Here is a 22165-nt window from a genome sequence, read left to right as displayed (position 1 = left end):
TCACAATGTCCTTCTACAGGAGATGGTGACAGGCCATCACTTCACCGTTCCCAACTGGCTCTGGACTCACAGACCTGTGTGCTCTTGGCTCCCCCATGGTTTCCAGGAAGAACCCCTGGTGTGCCAGCCCCTTCTCGTGATCACCACCTCTTTGCCAGGGTCAAGCTGCAGACTCCTCCGCCCCTGGGACTGCTCCTGCAGTCCCCAGAGGGACACTCCTACTGCAAAAATCCTCTCTCCCCGGGCAGAGTGGCAACCTCCTCCGCCCCTGAGACTGCTCACTGCAGTCCTCAAGGGGAACCCGTTACTCCAACAGTCCTTCTCGCTGGTCACACACTTCCAGAGGTTAACCGCCCCCTGAAACCGTCCTCCTCTAAGCTTTCAGCATACCTGGTCCTCATTATCCCCCCTTTGTTTTACTGCTCCCCAGTCACTTACTGCAAGCAGCGCCATTCACGGGGTGCAGTACATCCCACCTCTGCCACCAGTTGTCACGGAGTCACCGGGTGATGCTCTGGAACTGCTCCCCACAAAGCCAGTCAGGACTTTGAGGAGCCTCCTCTCCCTTGGAGCAGACTTGTTCAGGGCAAGAAGCTCACACATCTTTACCTCCTGGGTCTCTCCTTGGAGCATTCAGCATTCTCTCCCCCTCCGTGCGCTTCCCACAGTGATCCTGCCCCAGCAGGATCCTGGGGAAGCCACAGGGCCCTGCAACCCTACTTTGCAGTCAGACGTGACTCTCAGCCAGCCAGTAAAACAGGGATTTATTAGATGACAGGAACAGGGTCTAAAATAAAGCTTGTAGATACAGCGAACCGGACCCCTCAGCCAGGTCCATTCTGAGGGGCAGTGACCAGACCCCCATGTCCGCCCTCAGCCAGCTCCAGCCTAACAACTCCCTCCAGCTCCTCTTCTCTGCTCAGTTCCTTTTCAGGGACAGGAGGTCACCTAATCTCTTTGTCTCCAGCACCTTCAGTTGGCACCTCTGCAGGGGAGGGGCCCAGGCCATAAATTGCTAGGAGACAGAGTGTCAGGCGCTTAGGTACACTGGCCCTTTGCTCTGCCAGATACTTAAGAACTGCCATGGGGACACTGAGGCACCAACACAGTACTCAGAGAAAACGTGAAAAACATTCCCAGTTCGTCACATAAGGGTACTGGGGAGAAGCCGTTCCTGCGGGGGCGGGGTGCTGGGTTCCCTCTCCAGCTCTGCGAGGGGACTGGGGAGCGGCCGTTCCTGAGGGGCGGGGCGCTAGGTTCCCTTCCCAGCTCTGCTAGGGGACTGGGGAGCAGCCGTTCAAGTGGGGGGGGGGCGGGCGCTGGGTTTCCTCCTCAGCTCAGCGAGGGGACTGGGGAGCGGTGGTTCCTGCGGGGGCGGGGCGCTGCCTTCCCTCCCCTGCTCTGTGATGGGGGGACTGGTGAGCAGCCATTCCCGCGGGGTCGGGACGCTGGGTTCCCTCCCCAGCTCTGCCAGGGGACTGGGGAGTGGCCGTTTCTGCGGGGACAGGGTGCTGGGTTCTCTCCTGGCTCTGCAAGCGGACTGGGGACCGGCTGTTCCTCCAGGGGCGGGGCACTGCGTTCCCACCCCAGCTCTGTGATGGGACTGGGGAGTAACTGTTCCAGCACGGGAGGGGAGCTGCCTTCCCTCTCCAGCTCTGTGAGAGTAGTGGGCAGCAGTCATTCCTGCGGAGGAGGGGCGCTGGGTTCCCTCCCCGGCTCTGCCAGGAGACTGGGGAGCAGCTGTTCCTGAAGGGGCAGGGCTCTGTCTCCCCTCCCCAGGTCTGCGAGGGGACTGGGGAGTGGCCATTCTAGCGGGGGCGGGGCGCTGTGTTCCCGAACCAACTCTAGAAGGGGACAGTGGAGAGGCAATTCCAGCGGGTGCAGGGCGCTGGCTTCCCTTCCCAGCTCTGGGAGGGGCCTGGGGAGTGGCTGTTCCAGCGGGGGCAGGGTGCTGGCTTCCCTCCTGTCATAAACAGAGGGTTAAGGGTTAATGTCACTTTTACCTGTAAAGGGTTAAGAAGCTCAGTGAACCTGGCTGACACCTGACCAAAGGACCGATCGGGGGACAGCATACTTTCAAATCATGGTGGAGGGACGTTTTTGTTGTTCTGTTTGTTTTATTCTTTGTTCACTCTTGTGGCTAAGAGTGACTAGATGTGCAACCAGGTTTTCTCCAATCTTTCCGAATCAGTCTCTCATGTTTCAAAATAGTAAGTATAGCCAGGAATCGTGGATTAGTCTTATGTTTGTTTTCTTAACTTGTAAATGTGTCTTTTGCTGGAAGGATTTTTACTTCTGTTTGCTGTAACTTTGAATCACAGGCTGGGGATGGGGGAGGTCTCTCTAGGCTATATAAATCTGAATACCCTGTAAAACATTTTCCATCCTAATTTTACAGAGATAATTTTAACCTTTTCTTTCTTTAATTAAAAGCTTTCTTTTTTAAGAACCTGATTGATTATTTCCCCTTGTTTTAAGACCCAAGGAGATTGGGTCTGAATGCACCAGAGACTGGTGGGGGGAAAAGGAGGGGGGGAAGGTTAATTCCTCTTTGTTTTAAGATCCAAGGAGTTTGGATCAGTGTAGCCTCTCAGAGTAACCCAGGGAAGGGAAAGTCTGGGGGAAAAAAGAGAAGAGGGAAGGCTAATTTCTCCTTGTGTTCAGATCCAAGGGGTTTGGGTCTCGGGTTCCCCAGGGAATGTTTTGGGGGAACAGAAGTGTGCCAAACACGATATTTTTGGCTGGTGCCACCGTACCAAATTTAAGCTGGTAATTAAGATTAAAAGTGATCATGCAGGTCCCCACTTTTTGGACGCTAAAGTTCAAAGTGGGGAAAAAACCTTGATACCCCCCCAGAATGGACCTTGCCTGGGCGGACTCGCTGGGGGAAGAGCACAGAGTGTCAGAGGATGCTAAATCCTCCAAGGAAAGACCCAAGAGGTGAAGATGTGTGAGCTTCTTGCCCTAAAAATGTCTGTTCCAAGGGAGAGGAGGCTCGTCAAAGTCCTGATTGGCTTTGTGGGGCGCAGTACCAGAGCATCGCCTGGGGACTCCATGACAACTGGTGGCAGAGGTGGGATGTACTGCACCCCGTGAATGGTGCTGCTTGAAGTAAGTGACTGGGGAGCAGTAAAACAAAGGGGGGATAATGAGGACCAGGTGTGCTGAAGGCTCAGAGGTGGATGGTTTCAGGGAGCGGTTAACCTCTGGCAGTGTGTGACCAGCGAGAAGGACTGTTGGAGTAACGGGTTCCCCTTGAGGACTGCAGTGAGCAGTCTCAGGGGCGGAGGAGCTTGCCACTCTGCCCGGGGAGAGAGGATTTTTGCAGTAGCAGGGTCCCTCTGGGGATTGCAGGAGCAGTCCCAGGGGCAGAGGAGTCTGCAGCTCGACCCTGGCAAAGAGGTGGTGATTACGAGAAGGGCTGGCACACCAGGGGTTCTTCCTGGAAACCATGGAGAGTAAAGAGCACACAGGCCTGTGAGTCCAGAGCCACTTGGGAACGGTGAGGTGATGGCCTATCACCATCTCCTGTAGAAGGACATTGTGATCCTGTGCACCAAGAGAGGGTGACGCATGGGGAAGTTCACCAAGGCACAGTTAATCGTGAGTTGGAGAAGGACCCCTCTGAGGAGCAGATTCCTGACCCAGATGGGGCTACAAGAGGATTTGGGAGCAGCTGGAGAAGCAGCCAGGCATCCCCTAGAGTCTGACCCCAACCAGATGATGGTTTTCACGATCGGGTTCCCCATCAGGGGATCGGAGACGGATGGGATGGGAGCAGAGTCCGAGAGAGCAAGAGGATCGTGAGAGAGAGCAAGAGTCTGATGAAAAACTACAGGAGAAGCAGCAGCACCATGGACTGGGGATGGTGGAGCAGAGAGACATAGGGGGCTGCCCAAGGGTCAGTGGGGAAACACACCTGGGGTGTCAAGACTGTGGGACAGAGAAAACTGTGGTGGTGCAGCCGCAGATGCTGAGGAGCTGTGGGACCTGGGTGAAGGTCCCCAGGGTGAAGCCCCTCGCCCTGCCTATGGCCCGGATCCCTGTGCAGACCCAGGAGGGTTCTGGCTGGCTGGTTGTTGGGGTTCTCCAGGATATCGTCTGGGAGGCCCCCTTGGGGGTGAGCGTGTCTCTTTGGCACAGGATCCAGGCCCTGCTCCTGTAACGGCCGAGGGTTTGAATTCAAATACAAGGAATCAATTGTCTAGGATGGAAATGGTCAGTAAAAATGCAAACGACGTGGCTGGCAGGGGGGAAGGGCTGCTGGGCTCAGGGTACCTGCCTACCTGTAACCAGCCCCCTGGGGCTGAGTTTGAGGGAGAGATACTCCCCACCCCTCCTGCACACCGGAGAGTGGGCTCACGCTGGCTCTGATGCTGTGACCAAAGCAAGGAGCTCGCTGCCTGACCCCACTCGAACCACCACTCCCTAAGTCCCAACCACAGCGGGGGAGGGAAGCCAGTGTCTCGCCCTCGCTCGAGTGGCGACACCCCACGCCCCTCCCAGAGCTGGGAAGGGAAGGCAATGTCCCTCCCCCGCTCGAACCGCCACTTGCCAGGACCCTTGCAGAGCTGGGCAGGGAAGCCAGCGCCCTGCCCTTCCTGGAACCGCCACACCCGAATCCCATCCCAGAGCTGGGGAGGGAAGCCAGTGCCCCACCCCTGCTTGAACCACCACTCTCCAGACCCCTACCAGAGCTGGGGAAGGAAGCCACCTCTCTCATAGGAACCTCTCCTTGTAACCTCTCCTCATGGACTGTACCGCACTCAGGTTATCCATGTCCCTTGGCCTCCGCAAGGAGGGATCTTTCTGCAACTTGGCCTGGAACTCAGCAGCTGGGACAGGGATGAGGACCTGCTCTCTCTCGTCGGCTGGGTCTGAGGCCGCAGCCTCTCTGAGCCGTGTCCCTGGGCGTTCCCTCCCCAGCAGGTTAGGATCCTGCACCTCGGGCACAGTACCTTCCGTGTTGTCAGGGTGCAGTGCCCTTCGCTGACTCTGACTACGGGTCACGACCAGGGCACCCCTGGCGTTGCTTGGCCAGACCTCTCATGTTTACGCTGGTTGTCCCACTCCTTCAGTCCTTGCCTCCTCTACTTGAGCTCTTCTTGTCTCAGCTCCCTGTCATGTTCCATCCACATCCATTCCAGGGACGAGGAGCTCCGCTGGGATGATCCCCTTCTGGCCACCGGGGTCAGGGTGCCCTCGGTATTCACTGGGTTTCCCCTAACCTCTTTCCTAGGTATAGGTGGGCAGGATGTCGCGGTGTCCTTGGCAGCAGTCTGGCCCCTCCCAGCCATGTCAGGCCCTGGGGCCCACGCTGCATCCACTGGGCAGCTTCCCTCATCGACCGAGCTCCGTTCACCCGACGGATCCTTCTCCTCCAGCTGGGCAATTAGCTGTTCTTTGGTGGACCTCCCAATGCAAAGCCCCCCTGCTTGCACAGCTTCACCAGGTCTTTCTTAAGGTGCTTAGCATAAATCTTCCTGCTGGCCACTCGCCGGCCTGTGCTCTCAGCTTCCACTGGTTCCAGGGAGACACCTTGTGCATCAGTCCTTTTTCCGGTCACCCCCTCTCTGCCAGGGTCAAGCTGCAAACTTCTCTACCCCTGGGACCGCTCCTGCAATCCCCTCGGGGGGCCCTGTTACTGCAAAGTCCTTCTCTCTGGTCACACAGTCCCAGTGGTTAATCATCACCTTACCCCTTCTCTCTCTGACTCTTCAGCCACCTAGTCCTTGTCAGTCCCCTTTTTTTTACTGCTCCCCAGTCACTTACTGCAGGAAGTGCCGTCCATGGGGTGCAGTAAGTCCCGCCGCTGCCACCAGCTGTCACGGAGTGTGGAGGAGTTGGGGCCCTGCACCTCTTTTCCAGCAATTCACCAGGACTCTCAGCCAGCCAGTAAAGCAGAAGGTTTGTTTAGACGCCAGGAACACAGTCCAAGACAGGTCTTGCAGGCCCAGACAACAGGATCACCCCAGTTAGGTCCATCTTGGGGCGCCAGGAGCACCACAGCCCCATTTGGGTGGGGCTCAGAGCCCTGTCTGTCCTTCCCTTCCTCCCCCAGCCAGCTCCAGACTGCCAAACCCCCTCCAGCCCTTCCTTCTCTCTCAGTTACTTTCCCCGGGCCAGAAGGTCATCTGATCCCTTTGTCTCCAACACTTTCAGCTGGCACCTTTGCAGAGGAGGGACCCAGGCCATCAGTGGCTAGGAGATAGAGTGCCAGGCATTTTGGTGAACTGGCCCTTTGCTTTGCTAGATACTTATGAACTGCCATGGGGACACTGAGGCACCAACACAGTATTCACAGACCACAGTAATAACAGTCCAAGTTCGTCACACCACCTGGCTGCAGGTAGACTGGGATGTGCTGAGCTAAGGGAGGCAAAGGTTGAGGCCCTGAGAATTTCCTGTGCTGAGTTCAACTCTCAATAAACCCTCCTGTTTTATGCTGGCTGAGAGTCACTCCAGGCTAGAGAACAGGAGGCATCAACCTCTTCAGGGGTGAGGAGGCCCGGGGAGTCCAGAGCATGTGGACTCCCTGAGGGGGCCCACTGCAGAGACGGAAGTGCTAAAGCTCAGAGAGGTGTGGCTCCAGGATGTGGAGGGGCCTGACCCAGAGTGAGAGTGGACCCCCGAGAAGGGCTGTCGCACTGAAAGGGGCACCCCACATGGACCGCATGGGGCCACGAGTGGGCACGATCTGTGAGTCTGTGACAGAACGTACGTGAAGGGAGTGTGGAGCAGGACAGGGGGGATGGGGAACGATCAGATGCGAGGGGGGGCGGGACGCAGGGGCCAGTCGGATCTGGGGTTGTGGGATGCGGGGTGGTTAGACCTGAAGAGGCGGGATGTGGGTCGGGGGGTGGTTGGACCCTGAGGTGGAGCAAATCAAGGGGCAAGGGGGAAGGTCGGACCCAGGCAGGGGGCATTTCACAGGGCCGGGGGGGCTGGAGGTGTGGTCGGGGGCACTTGGACGCAGATGGGGTGGGGGGCGAAGTAGACCAGGGAGGGGTGAGACACGCTGGGGAGGGTGTGAGACACAAGAGTTTGTGGGAAGGTGCCGGGGGGCAGGGGTCTGAGAGGCGCTGTCTGTGAGGTCTCTGTGGGGGGAGAGGATGAGCAGGGTGGTCTGAGAGGCGCTGGCTGGGGGATCCCAGCAGGCGGGGCTGAACGGGGGGGTCTGAGACAGACTGGCTGGGGGTGTCTCTGCAGGGGGAAGGAATGAGTGGAGCGGTCTGAGAGGTGCTGCCTGGGAGGTCTCTGCAAGGGGCGGTGATCAGCAGGGGGGGTCTTAGGTCGGGTGTGCTTGATGGCACTAGCAGACCGCATGTGGGAAGGATTATGCAGCCTGAACCCTTTTGTCACCCCAATACCCCTGGGGTTCAAACTGAGATTGGCTCTTTTCCCAGCACTCTGGGCTGCGATTGGGGGTTTCTTGGTTCAGAGCTCCCCATCTTGGCTTTTGGCCAGTTTTAGGTTTGGGCAGCCGCTCTCCACCTATTGGCCCAGATTCAACACCTCTGCCGTCCCCACCTTACACTTTTCAGTTTTTACCATCAGTCCTGCCTCCTTGAGGCAGCCCAGCCCCCTCTTCACCTGGGACACCTGTTCCTCCCAGGTCTGGCTAAAGACACACATGTCATTGTATGCCAGGGCCATGTTCTACATTTCCCTCAGCTTCTCTAGAATGTCCCCAGACCTAGGGATGGGGTAGGCATTGGACACTGTGATGGCTTTAAGGTATCGATGGTCCCCACTAAACCAGATCATCCTGTCTCCCTTGGGGATCCGCCCCACAGGTGAGGCCAATGGGCTGTTGAATGGCTGGATGCCATCTAAAGCCAGCAGGTCCTTGACCTCTTTCTCCAGGTTCTGGGCTGCTTTCCCAGTGACTCTGAACAGGGAACACCTCATGGAGAGATTGGGTCCCACCTCAGGGAAGAGATCCCCCAGGGGGTCTTCCCCCTTCTCCTCCCAATCCTCCCCCTTCCAGGTTCAGGGGTTCCCTCACTCTCCTCCCATCCAGCAGCTCGAAAGGGAAGAACCCTGTGGATTCCTGGGGCATCACCAGCTGCCTCCCGATTCCCCCCAGTTTTACTTCCCGTTGGGGAGCCCATTCCCGGTCAGGAATCCCTTCTTCCGCAGGACTCTGTCCCTGCAGCCTTCCCCAAGGGGGTTTGCAGAGCTGTGGCCAGGAAGTTCCCTCAGCTTCTCCGAAGAGGGATCCCTCGGCAGATCACCCCAATGGTTGGGAGGGGCCTGGGGAGAATTGGTAAGAGTGGGGCAGGGCGCTGGCTTCCCTCTCCAGCTCTGGGAAGGGCCTGGAGAGAGGCGGTTGCAGCGGGGGTGGGGGGCTGGGATCCCTCCCCTGCTCTGGGAGGGGAGTGAGGAGTGGCGGTTCGAGTGGGAGCAGGGCGGTGGATTCCATCCCCAGCCCTGGTAGAGGCCTGGGGGGTGGCGGTTCGAGCGGGGGCGGGGAGCTTGCATCCCTTCCCAGCTGTGGTAGAGGCCTGGGAGGTGGCGGTTTGATCGGGGGCAGGTCTCTGGGTTAACTCCCCAACTCTGGAAGGGGCCTGTGGAGTGGTGATTAGAGCAGGGGCAGAGCACCAGCTGTTCTGGGAGGGGCCTGAAGAGTGGCGGTTCGAGCGGGGGCGGGGCACTGGTTTCGCTCCCCACCTCTGGGAGGAGCCTGGGGAGTGGCAGCTCCAGTGGGGGCAGGGCACTGCCTTCCCTCCCCAACTCTGCGAGGGACTGAGGAGCGGCCGTTCCTGTGGGGGCGGGGCGCTGGGTTCCCCTCCGCAGCTATTGGAGGGGCATGGGGAGCGGCGGTTCCTGCGGGGGCGGGGCGCTGGATTCCCCTCCCCAGCTATTAGAGGGACATGGGGAGCGGCGGTTCCTGCGGGGGCGGGGCGCTGGATTCCTCTCCCCAGCTATTAGAGGGGCATGGGGAGCGGCGGTTCCAGCGGGGGCTGGGTGCTGGCTTCTCTCGCCAGCTCTGGGTAGGACCTGTTGATTGGCGGTTCGAGTGGGGGTGGGGCGCTGGCTTCCTTCCCCAGCTCTTGGAGGGGCCTGGGGAGTGGTGGCTCCAGCGGTTGCGGAGAGCTGTCCTCCCTCCCCAGCTCTGCGAGGGGAGTGGGCGTCGGCCGTTGGGGCGGGGGCGGGGCACTGGCTCCCCTCCCCAGCTCTGCCAGGCGACTGAGCAACAGCAGTTCAAGCGGGGGCTGGGTGCTGGGATCCCTCCCAAGCTCTGCGAGGGGTCTGAGGAGCGGCCGTTCCTGCGGGGGTGGTGCGCTGGGTTCCCTTCCCAGCTCTGCGAGAGGACTGGGGAACGGCCATTCCGGCTGGTGCGGGGCACTGCCTTCCCTCCCCACCCCTGCCAAGGTACTGGGGAGCTGCCGTTCCTGCGGGGGCAGAGCGCTGGGTTCCCTCTACAGCTGTGCGAGGGAACTGGGTAGTGGCCGTTCCTGCTGGGGCAGGGTAGTGCCATGCCTCCCCAGCACTACCAGGGGACTGGGGAGCGGCCGTTCCTACAGAGTCGGGGCACTGGGTTCCCTCCCCAGCTCTTCCAGAAGACTGGGGAGCGGCCGTTCCTTGAGGGTCGGGGCGCTGCCTTCCCTCCCCAGCTCTGCGAATGGACTGTGGGGCCACCATTCCAACAGTGGCGGGGCACTGCTTTCCCTCCCCATCTCTGCGAGGGGACTGGCCGTTCCTGCGGGGCTGGTGCGCTGGGTTCCCCTCCCAGCTCTGAGAGGGGACTGGGACGCGGTCTTTCCTGCAGGGGCGGGGCGCTAGGTTCCCTTCCCAGCTCCGCCAGGGTACTGGGGAGTGTACATTCGTGCGGGCGCGGGGCGCTGGCTTCCCTCCCCAGCTCTGGCAGGGGCCTGGGGAGTGGCGGTTTGAGTGGGGGCGGGGCGCTGGCTTCCTTCCCCAGCTCTGGAAGGTGCCTGGGGAGTAGCGGTTCGAGCAGGGTTGGGGCGTTGCCTTCCCTCCCCAGCTCTGGGAAGGGCCTGCAAAGTGACGGTTCCAGTAAGGGCAGGGCACTGGCTTTCCTCCCCAGCTCTGAGAGGGGCCTAGGGAGTGGCGGTTCGAGTCGGGGCAGGCAGCGAGCTCCTTGCTTTGGTCACAGCCTCAGAGCCAGCGTGATCCCCCTCTCCGGTGTGCAGGAGGGCGGGGAGCATCTCTGCCTCCCACTCAGCCCCAGGGGGCTGGTTACAGGTAGCTAGGTATCCTGAGCCCAGCAGCCCCTCCCCCCTGCCAGCCACGTCATTTGCATTTTCACTGACCATTTCCGTCTTACCCAATTGGTTCCCTGGATTTGAATTCAAACCCTCTCCGTTACAGGAGCAGGGCCTGGATCCTGTCCCAAAGAGACACAGTCACCCTCCAACAGGGCCTCCCAGCCAATATCCTGGAGAACCCAAACAACCAGCCAGCCAGACCACTCCTGGGTCTGCATAGGGATCCAGGCCATATGCAGGACGGGGGGCTTCACCCTGGGGACCTTCATCCAAGTCCCACAGCCCCTCAGCATCTGCGGCTGCACCACCACAGCTCTCTCTGTCCCAGGGTCTTGCCACCCCAGGCGTGTTTCCCCACTGACCCTTGGGCAGCCCCCTATGTCTCTCTGCTCCACTATCCCCACTCCATGGTGCTTCTGCTTCTCCTGCAGCTTTTCCTCAGGCTCTTGCTCTCACAGTCCTCTCGCACTCTCAGGCTCTGCTCCCATCCCATACGTCTTCGATCCCCTGATGGGGAACCCGATCGTGAAAACCATCATCTATTTGGAGACCAGACTCTCGGGGATGTCTGGCTGCTGCTCCAGCTGCTCCCAGATACTTTTGTAGCCCCATCTGGGTCAGGAATCTGCTCCTCAGACGTGTCCTTCTCCTCCCACTCACGATTAACTGTGCCTTGGTGAACTTCCCCGTGCGTAACCCTCTTTGTGTACAGGATCACAATGTCCTTCTCAAGGAGATGGTGATAGGCCATCACCTCACCATTCCCAAGTGGCTCTGGATTGACAAGCCTGTGTGCTCTTGGCTCCCCCATGGTTTCCAGGAAGAACCCCTGGTGTGGCAGCCCCTTCTCGTGGTCACCCCCTCTTTGCCAGGGTCGAGCTGCAGACTCCTCCACCCTCACATCATAGCAAAGGAGCTTTCTAGAAAGTTGGAAGAAACTATGAAAGAGGGGAAGAGACATCATGGCTTGGCGTGTCTCCCCCACAAATCAACAGCTGGAAACACATCTGGATGACAAAACTGATTCATAAATCAGAAGATAATAATAATAATACATTCAAACCAAAGTCCCCAAATGGCTAGTACTGGTTTTTCAGCTGAAGATTTTCAGTTTGGGGAATTTTCTTTTCCCAATCAGACCTTGCCAAGGGAATCAGGGAGAAAATGTTTGAGTTGCCTCCTTCAGAACAGCTTAGCCTAGACACTCTAGCTGTGGGTCACTGTCATGGCCTTGCTGAGAACTGGGGTATTTTAATAATTTGGGGAGGTCTCAGGGTGTTTGGAGGAGATTATGAGGCTGTTACGTTTTGAGATAAAAGCTAAGACATACAGGACTAGAGAATTTTATTTTTAGAAATGTGAGATTTAGACATTTTGTTTAAAGCAAGGGGGTTTCTGAGCAGGCTTTTGTTTGCAGGGGAGATGGTTGTTTAGAAAGGAGGAGTGAAGACTAAACACATCCAATGAAGATGAGATTTGAAGCCATGCGTGCAGAGCACAATGGATTAGCAGTCTATTGCCTTAACCACTCAGTCACCTCAGCTGAGATGTCAGGAAATGGACAAGATGAGAAATCTAAGGCCAGCAGAGACAGGGACACTAAGGTGTTTTTAAATACTAAGTGGAAGCAGGGGCTGAATGAGCTCCCCCCTCACACCTAGTGACCAGCTGTGGGAAAGGCTTCAGGAACAGACCGTGTTTGCATAGACACACCTACTCTGCCTAGGTATGCAGCATCATGGGGCTGCTTTCCCAAAATGACCAGTTTTGGCTGGTGGTGGGTTACAAATCACTTTAGGATTGAATGGAATGAAATGTTATTATCCTTCCTGTATGATTGAAGGGCAGCAGAACATACCTAGTCCGTCCTGATGGAGGGGTGGGTGGGTGGATGAGGAATAGCTTTTATTGGACTTTGTAGAAGTGATTGAGGACATCACCCTAAACCAGTGGTCCCTAAACATTTCACACTGTGCCCTCTTAACCATGGCGGTGGACCCTTGGAAGCCGCAGTCAAGAACCGAGGCTGGTAGTGGGGCTATTGCTTGCTGGAGAGAGAGGTGCAGACGGGTAAAGGGGTCAAGGCCAAGCTGGAAGCCAGAGCCCCAGGATAAGGGTGGGGTTGGGGAAGAGCTGGGACAGAGTGAGGCTGAATGGTGCTTCCTCCATGGGGGCTGGCCATGAGGTGCCCCCAAGAATGTTCCTCTGTGTCCCCCTAGGAGTCATGCCCCACATTTTGGGAACCACTGAACCCTACTTGCTAAGCAGGGCTAGTGATGACAAAGCCCAGGGAAAGGGAGAACAAGTGCAGGGCCCCCAGCACTGGAACCATGTGAAGGGGCTGCAGAAGAGGGGCAGTGGCTGGTGGCACAGGGAGTTAAGGACAAAGAGGGCACAGGAGGGGGCAAGATTAGGGGTGAAGGAGGTGCAAGTGTTGGGCTTGCAGGAGCTAGCAGTAAATGGGGAGTGGGGATCATTCAGGAGCAATGGGGAAATGCCAAAGTACAAGTTTTGCCCAGGGCACCATTTTCCCTAATGCTGGTCTGAGCAAACAATTGGAAATAACCCTTCAGTGAGACCTGAACCATAGTGGAGAAAAGCCCCTTTGTTAAGTGGTTGTGGCTGAGTGCTTAGGGAGCTGGGTTAAAAAACAACAGGCATCTCTCTGTCAAGGTTTGATTCTTGCCTGCTAGGCAAGGTTGGTGTGTGGTGTCTGCATGGCTGTATTTTCAGTGTCTGATAACCCATGGTGCCACAGGGAGCCAAGTCTAGACACATTCAGAGGCTCTTTGCCAGGGTTTCTCAAACTTCCTTTCACTACAACCCCCTTCTGCTGAAAAACACCTTACTACATGGCCCTGGAAAGAGGGACCAAGCCCCTCCACACTGAGCAGAGGCAGAGGAGACAAAGCCTGAGCCCTGCCCCAGTTGGGGGAGGGCGAAAAGCAGAGCTTGAGGGATTCAGCCCTGGGTGGTGGGACTCAGACTTTTGGCTTCAGCCCCAGGCACCAACAAGTCTAATGCCAGCCCTGGCAACCCCATTAAACAGGGTCACATCTCTCATTGGGGTCCTGACATAGTTTGAGAATCACTGCTCTATGCTCAGGGGAGGGAGTTTTCCTGTGGGTGTAGCTGATTCACTTCCCCAAGAGGTGGCAGCTATGTCAGTGGGAGAAGCTATATCGGTGGGTGTGCAATTTGTGGTGTTTACCACATTTAAGAAGTTTAATAAAACCCCATTTTTAAAACCATCTGTGGTCTGGGAATGGTGAAGGACGTCGATGAAGCAGGATTTGTCCTTCAAAGTCCTGGAGATCACGATTCCATGCACCTGTTGTCATGAGGATATAGCTCAGTGGTAGAGTGTTTGTTTGCAGCTCATGGGGTCCTCACTTCAAACCCCAGTGTTCTTCTATAACTTTCTTTCTTTTTTTTAAAAAAAAAAGGAAAACATTTTCATTTCCATTCTCCATTATGTTCAGGAACTCCACTATATGGGGGGCTTGATATGAATGTAAACATTCAACATTTCACTGTCCAAATGCATAAAAACCTAGCGAAGCTGTCCATCAGCTGAAATCAGTTCCAATCCTCTTAGTGTCTAGTTTATGTTTTCATCAATTAAATAAAGGTATCATATGAATGTGCATTTGCAGATCCCTCTTCTCCAGGAGCTATGTTGTGCAGAAGAACAAGAACCACATCCAGTTAGGGTTCAGGATTCTGATGAGCAAAGAGCCAACAAATGTTCTGAGGGCTGGAGAAAAATGCCTTCTAGTGAGCTATTGAACGAGCTCAACCTGTTTAGCTTATCAAAAGAAGATTGAAAGGTGACTTCATTGAAGTGTTGAAGGGCCTTAATGGAGAGAAAAGATTGGGTATGAAAGGGCTCTTTAGTCTAGCAGAGAAAGTCATAACAAGACCCAATGGCTGGAAGGTGAAAAGAGACAAATTCATATTACAAATAAGACACAAATATGCAACAGCGAGGATGATTCACCACAGGAAGAAGCTTCCAAGGAAAGTGGTGGATTTGCCATCTCCTGATGTCATTTAATGAAAACTAGATGCCTTTGTGGAATGTGTTTGCCCCAAAAGTAGCTATTGTGTCATACAGGAGGCCTGCGCTATGCAGGGGGTCAGATTAGATGCTCTAATGGTCTCTTCTGGCCATAAAGTTGACTAATTTCTGAAAAACTGAGTGTAGTGCTGGGAGAAGCGTCTGATGTATTACTGTCTAGCCGGCTTGCTTCCTAGAACGAATGCTCCTTGAGTGGGGTGATCCACAGGGAGTAGCTCAAACCTCCAAAGTGCCTGGCCAGGGGCAGGACATTATCACAGCAAGGGAGGGGTGTGGCAGTGACATCACAAAGGCCTTTTGCAGGACCTCACACTATTGGTCAAAGGTGGTGGGGAGGTGGTGACCTCACAGAAAGATGCAACATCAGCCAGGTAGGACAGGGGCGAAGGGCCAGGGAAACCTCAGAGACCTCTGCGGCTTTGCTTCAGCAAGTCTCCTTCTCCAGGTCTCTCTTTGAGGACTGAGAGAGTATTCAGGTTCATGGACGTGAGCGCCAGGAGGAACCTCTTTTGAGTTTTCTCCTTCCCTTTTTGTGATTTTACTAGAAAATAGATGTCCCTGTTTAGAAGGTAAGAGCCTCCTCGAGGTTTGAAACCTGTTCAGTCTGATCTCTCTGTTGATAGTTGAAATCTAGGCATGGAAAATACACGTTTAAGGATGCAGAATTTTATTCTGCACCTGGGATTTTGTCCTTTAGAATCACTGGGACATTAGGGTTTGTCCTTTTTGTTTCACCTTTTCCTCCATCCCTCCCTCCCTCCTTTCTCTTTGTCTCTTTCTTCTTTTGTCCTTTCACCTGTTCCCCTCCCAACACCAGGAGCGGTGTGTGTGTGTGTGTGTGTTGCGGGGGAGTGCTCAGCAGCACACACTGTGGGAGGTCCACCCAGAAATGTGGAGCTGAAATAGTGCTCGGGCAGTGATCCCCACTGGTGACTTGGGCCATCCTTTGGGCTCTCTGGTGAAAACCCTCGGCCTCCTGTTCTCAGTCTCTACCCTGATTGGCTGAGCAGGGGGTTATTGACAGGGAGGAGACTCAGGTCCTTGTTGCTCTCTTTGAAGACCAAGGAAATAAGTCAGAACCAGTTATATGTTTGATGAATTCTGCTGCTTCAGTGCATTAATAGTCTCTGAATAGTTCATGATTCTCTCTAACATTGCAGTTCTCCTACAATACTTGCTGAATGATTACTGTGCAGTGCTGGTCTGCAGATCATTTGAGAACACTTTACTAAAGTCAGTCAATGTTTGAAATTCAAGATCTGATGGTTAGTTTGAAAATCAGGGCTCTTGGGTCTTATTCCCAACTCTGCCACTGGCTGGCTGTGTGACCTAAGACAAGTCAATTCTCCTTTCTCAGCCTTAGCTTCTCCCTCTTTCAAGTACGGATAATAACGATCCGCTTCTACCTACCTCTTGGTGGGTGGAGGATGGGGATCCATTGGAGAGTGTCACTAGGGGTAGTGCACAATATGAGGTGTCCTATTACCTTTGCTCAGAGCAAATTATGACATAATAGACTAGCTGAAATAGTCTGTTTTATTTGTATTTTTTTTTATTTTGAAATTGTTAAGAGCAGCAACTACTTAGCTCAGAGTGAAGCATCTTATCTCATGTTTGTAATCTAAGTGTCTCCTCTTTGTGTGCAATGAGGCAATTTAACACACTCTGACAAACAGGAGATGCTTTTGTTTTGCAACAAAATATTTTTGCAAAGAAATTTCATCCCATTTATTTTGATTTCGAGAAAGAAAGTGGTTTAGTCTGAATGGAATTTTCTGATAGAAATGGTTTCAATTAAATTTCTCCACCATCTCAATTCCTGAGCTCTATCCCTGCCTCTGGGGAATGGAGGTTTCCTGGTTGTTAGAACAGGAGTCAGGACCGGTGGCTTCTCTTTCTGGCTCTGCCACCGCCTTGCTGTGTAGGCCCTTGGGTAGGTCACTTCCCTTCTATGGACCTCAGGCTCCTCCCCATCTGTCCAATGGGAACAGGGACAGTTCTCGAACTTTGGGCAGTCCTTAGCTTGGGTGATATAAGGGGCGTTCAAACCCTCTGTGAAGGAGAAAGGGGAGTTTCCCGGTGTTTAGCACCAAGGAATTCTGAAGTTTGCTAAAATGTCTAGTCTGTGGAAACAAGAAATGGTTGGGGCAAAACTTTTTAACCACTGCCTTTTTTAAAGCCCATTCATGGATGTGTGTCCCTATCTCTCAGGTACCTGGGGTTCTTTGCCAGGAGGAGAGAAGAGGTTCCTGCCTCTGTTTTTGTGGCCTTAACAAACCAGGTGTTGTGCTCCAGTTCTCGTCTGAGATCCCTGAAGAAGAACATCTTCCCACCCTTCAACAAGACAGGACCTATCTTTAAAAGGGAACAAAGAGAACTCTGAGACTTACTAGCTCGCCTCACTTCCATAGCTGGAGAGATACTGGAGTACATTCTTAAACTATCAGTTTGTCAGCAGCACCAACAGGATAGTTTGGTTCTTAGGACTAGTGAGCATGGATTTGTCAAGAACAAATCATTCCAAACCAATCCTCTTTCCTTCTTCAGCAGGGTTCCGGGCCTAGTGAAGGTGGGTAGACAGTAGATGGGATCTAGCTCGGTGTTACTAAGGCTTTTGACACAGTCCCGTAGGACAGTCTCACAAGCAAACCAGGGAAATGTGGTCTAGATGCAATCAGTGTGATGTGGGTGCAGAGCTGGTTGAAAGCCCAGACTCCAAGAGCCCTTCTCCATATCTGGCTGTCCAACAGAGAGGATGTACCTGTTGGGTCTGGCAGGGATCAGTCCGGGGTCTGGTACTATTCAATATTTTCATTACTGATTTGGAAAATGGAGTGGAGAGCATGCTTCTAAAATTTGCAAATGACACCAAGCACTTTGGATCACAGGACTGGAATTCAAAATGCCCTTAACAAACTGGAGAATTGGTCTTCTTGAGCCAAACTCCATGGCTGGGCCCCTCTCTCTAGACTGGGATGAAGTGCAACCCCAGAGCCAAACACTCCTCCTCCTGGGCAGTGCGCTCCGTCCTTGAATGGTCAGATGCTGATTAGCACTGTCAGAGCAGCTTTGTCTGGGAGATTCCCAGAACTTTTCAATAGCGGGAAAGAATGAAATCCCATCAATGGAACTCAGGAGTCCTGACTCCCAGTCCCCTGGTCCAGTGTCTCCAGCGGAGCACACTCCCTCTCATAGGCAGGGGGAGCAGCCATGAGGGCCTGCTTGTAATTGCCAGCTGTGGGAGGGAGTGTGCAGCAGTGGTTAGCAAAGGGGCCTGGAAAGAAGGACTGCTGGGTCCCATCTATACTTCTGACACTTGGTGTGACCCTGAGTCAGTAGCTTCCCCTCCCCAGGTTTGTTTCTCATCAGTAGGGTTGGGGTTGCAGTTCTGACAGCCCAGGGGGGTTGGGAGGCTCCAGGAAGGTGTGTAAAGTGCTGGGATTTCAGGATCCCGGAGGCGCTGTCACCCCTGCACTAGGGTGATGTTCTGCACCCCCTGCTGCTGGCCAAGTTTCTCCTTTCCCTGGCAATAAGACAGACTCTTGTTTTCACAGCCAGCTGATCGCCCAGTGTCATCACCCTGCCTGCTGGCTGGGCAGGGTAACTCCTCAGGTCACCACCCTCCTCTCCAGCCTGTCTTGGGCTTGGAGAGTGAGGAGCAGGGCGAGGGATGACATTGAACATCCCCCATCCATCGCTTCATCACCAGAGCAAGTGAGTGGCATTAGGGCTCCATGGTGGAATCCCCTGTCTGTCTGGGGAGAGGCAGAAAGAGGGGGAGAGAATCTCTCCCAAAGGACATTAGTTTTGCAAACAGCCCCCAGAAGCCCCTCACTCTCAGACTGGGGAGGGGCTTCTCCAGAGCCGTCTCCAGCGTGTTTGGCAAGGTCCCAGCAATGGGGCTCAAAGCCCTTCCCTTGTGGGAGACTGTTCCCCAGGCTGAGAGTCTCTGAGCTGGACCGGACCCGGGGAGCTGCTGAGCATATAAATCAATGGGAAACGAAGGGGCCCTGGCCTTGCTATGTCTAGGGATTTTGAAGTGGGGAATGGTTTCCCAGGAGAAGTCTGAACTCCTGAGTTCTGTTCCTTCTCTAGCCTGGGTGGGGAATGGGTGGGAGGAAGTGTGAGTGTGTCCTGGGCTGGCAGGAGGGAGCTGCTTGTCCAAAGTGACCAGTGGTCTTTGTGACTGACCCCAGTGCTCGAAAAGGACGAGACTCCCCGGTTCTTGCAGCCCCAGGGATGACGAGGGGGAAGGTTGAGGGGGAGCAGATCATGCAATGAACTCCTGCCAGTGTGTGTAGCTTGCACTCCCTGCTCCCCCGTGGGGGGAGGAGGAGCTGCTCTGGCTGGGGCAGGGATGGGGAGAGACCAAACAAGTTGGTTAGTGAGAGGCTGCCTTGACTCCAGACTCACATCTGCTCCCCGCTCGGTTCCAGGATGGTCAGGCTCCTGAGGATGTTCAGGAAGAAGGCTCTGCAGGCGGCTCCAGAGCCTGTGGAAAGCAGCTGCCATCTTCCCCGGGAGCCGATCGGCCCAACCGTCCCCAATGGCGGGGAAGGAGCTCGCGGCCGGGCCAGGAGGTGGAAGTGCCCAGCCTTCTGGAAGAGGAAACCTGCTCCCGGTGCAGGTGCCAAGGTGGGAGAGGCACCGTCAAGGCCAAAATGGAGCTGGGCCAGGATGCAGCTGGGCAAGCAGGACCCAGCCCTGGTGCAGAACTGGGCAGGGTGGTTCCGAGGCTTGTTGTGTGGGCAGCAGCAGCCCCAGGAGCCCAGCCCCGATTTCCAGCAGGAGGCATCGCCCTGCCCGGTCAGTGGGGACCTTCCAGCCTTCCCAGGGCAGGAGGTGGAGGATCCCTCTCCCAGCCCCAGCAGCTCGGCCCGCTTCCTGTGGGACAACAGCAGCACCTGGAACTTGGACAGCAGCGAGGCCGACAGACGCTTCTGCTTTATTCCAGGTGAGGAGCCTGGCTGGGCTCGGAGGGGTAAGGAAGGAGCTGTGAACACTCCGGGCCCAGGCCCTCGAGCAGTGCTATGGGGGTGGGTCCCCAGCTCAGGTGTCTGGCCTGAGCCACTGAACCCCACTGACACCAGATGCTGCCACTTTATTCCTTGATGCCCCATTGGGTTGGGGGGGAGTGTGGGAGGCACCTCCCAGGGAGTCCAGGATTGTGGGTGGAGGGGTCTCTTTGCTATGGACTCCTGAAGGACTTGGGGGCTGATGACACTGAGGCTACTTGGAATCAAATACATTTGAGATACAAGTACATAGCTCATATTCATACTTCAAATACAAAAATGGAACGCACAGCCAGCAAAATTATAACCAGCAAATCATAACCTTGTCATAGACACCTCAGACGACAACCTTTGCACAATATTTGCTGCACATATATAACAGTGATGGCAACAATGATCCCTACGGTCCCAGTTCATATTAATAACGTCACAGAAGGCTATAGAGAAGTGGGAGAGAGGTGTCTTCCAGCCGACGTATCTCATCCATTTCCCCCTTGCCGCTTGGGCCGAGGTGGGAAGGGAGCGAAACATCCGCGGCTGAAGATTTTGCGCTCGACCTTGAAGATTAAGCCCAACCCCCCGGCATGGCTAGGTCAGGGTTGTCCTGGGCTCTGGGGGCAGAGGGCTGAGCTGGGAGAAGGGGCAGATGAGGGGATTTTGTCTCTGATAGATAAGGGCTTTGTCAGGAGAAAGCTGTAGGTCACATGCTGGGGGTGTCAGTGAGATTTGAGCTGGGGTAGCAGCAGCAGGGAAGCAGTGTGCGTGTGTGTGTGGGGGATTCACTTGGTAAAAATGAAACTCCCAAGCCGCTCTCTTTCCTGGAGCAAAAGCCTCTCATTTATCTCCTCAACTCCCTTCCATGAAAATCTCCACCCCTCCCCTGGTGCTGAGAGACCCTCTTTACTCCCATGGAGATTTGTAATTGTTCTAACTCTTCCTTTGCCTTGTCCAAATTGTTTTCCCAGAAAAATGATCAAGGACATTTCAAATGAGAAAAACAAACGAAACCAGAGAAACTCCCACCACACACAGTTTGGGTCTGAATTTTTCTACTGAAATTTGGAGATAATAAAACTCCTTCCTCTGTTGGCCAGAAACCAAAGCTAGACCTCCCCTGCTGTAGCTGTGACTTCTGCTACCAAACCACCAATGCGCTGTCTCCTCTTGTGAGACATTTCTCTGCACAATACTGTTGCTAATCCAGTTATTGACTCCAGGAAACATTTTCCTTAGCCTGGTTCCGTGTGTCACTGGTTTCTATAGCAAAGGTCAGTCCCTAGCCCTGTGGTCCGGACATCCTCATTCGCATCAGGCTTCAAGTTGAGAATAATTTCCTATTCCAGCTCTGTGGGAGGGGAGACTTTTAAACGCGCTCTCTGTGCGACTGCACATGGCTAAGCAAAGAGAACAAACCCAAATCCCCCCTGTGCTTTGGGAGCCAGGTTTGCGGTGGGAATTCTGTAGTTCAGATGACTTCAGACCTGGTCATTGTGATTCTTTATCAGTTTCTCTGGCATTGGGGCACCTTTACACTTCAGCTCTGATGGCTGAGTGGTTAAGGTGTTGGAGTTGAAATCCAATAGAGTTTCTCTGCGCAGGTTCAAATCCTGCTTACAGCGAGGTCTGTGTTTTAGCCAGTATCTTATCCGAGAATTCCCTGTGTACAACCCCCTGAGACACTCTCAAGTCTCTCCCCACCCCAAGTAAATCCTCTTCTGCTCCTTTCATAGAGATGCCTGGGACACCACCTCCCCCTGTGTCCCTGAGGTGTCAGGCAAACTCTCAGTGCCTGTAGCCTCTGCCACTCACCTAGTGCCCCATAGATCAGCCATAACCCTGGTTCTGCTCCTCTCTCTAGTGTGTGAAAGGAGCCAAGTCAGTGACTCCATGGGATTTGCCCCGGACCCCTCTAGGGCCGGCCCTGAAGGGAAGCACTGACTATCACAGTGACAATACAACTGACCAGCATTGTCGGGGAGGGTGAGGGAGATCCGCACTCATCAGGTCTCTTCTCTCCCCCAAGGTGAGCCAGGCACTGCTCTCTCCTGACTCTCAATCTAGCAGCTGGACTCTAAGGAGCCATTTCCCCACAGCAAGTGCATTGAGTGCCCCTGTGGTGCTGGGGGGGGGCCTGGCGCTGCTGCTGGCTCCTGGGCTGGCAGGGGGGTTGATGTCTGCACAGACTCTCAGCTGCCAGGACGGAGGGGACACTTGAGACCTTACCAGACTGTCTCATTGAAGACGGGGGGTTGAAAGACCTATACAGACGCTCTCCAGAGCACGGAGCAACATCCGCCCATGCAGCCAGGCAATGAGCATTTCTCACAGCCTGGAGCCAAGGGTGAGGTGGCAGCTACTGTTCCAGCTCCTGGGGGACAGGCCCTGTCAGCTAACAGACACTTCTTACTCACCACAGCTAAGGGCGGCGGGTTCCTCCAGTGGGGATGTGAAGCAGCCATTCTTTTCCTGTCCTTTTTGTGTGCGACTGCTGACAAAAACATCCCAGATAGAGAAGCAACAGGCCAAAATACTGTCATGCAACTGCCAAAGTAGCTCAGTTGGGAGAGCATTAGACTGAAGATGTAAAGGTCCCTGGCTCAATCCTGGGCTTTGGCAGGCCCTGTCATTATGCTTTGTGCAGAGATGGCTTGCCCTCTGGGAGCACAGCAGTGCCTCCACCCAAAGTGAGTTCCTGACCTTGGGATCTGCAGTAGGAAAACACAGAAGGTGCTTACTTGCCCCTAGTTGGCCCATCTGACCTTTAATGATGAGAGCTGTCTTTCCCAACATGGTGGGAAGAAAGTGAGGCAGGGCAGCCTCAGGAATGGTGCCAG

The 22165-nt window shown here is 54.9% G+C and overlaps 2 non-coding genes across 2 annotated transcripts; both read left to right on the top strand.

Annotated features, from left to right (window-relative positions):
• The first annotated feature begins 20868 nt into the window (after window positions 1-20868).
• On the top strand, window positions 20869-20950 carry TRNAS-UGA (transfer RNA serine (anticodon UGA)). The gene has a single exon. It is a non-coding gene; the product is annotated as a tRNA-Ser (tRNA).
• A 924-nt stretch (window positions 20951-21874) lies between these two features.
• TRNAF-GAA (transfer RNA phenylalanine (anticodon GAA)) lies at window positions 21875-21947 on the top strand. The gene has a single exon. It is a non-coding gene; the product is annotated as a tRNA-Phe (tRNA).
• Window positions 21948-22165: the final 218 nt, after the last annotated feature.

The sequence above is a fragment of the Gopherus flavomarginatus genome, chromosome 16, assembly GCF_025201925.1.
Source record: "Gopherus flavomarginatus isolate rGopFla2 chromosome 16, rGopFla2.mat.asm, whole genome shotgun sequence".
NCBI classification, from domain to species: Eukaryota; Metazoa; Chordata; order Testudines; family Testudinidae; genus Gopherus; species Gopherus flavomarginatus.
This window is presented reverse-complemented; position numbering and strand designations above follow the sequence as displayed.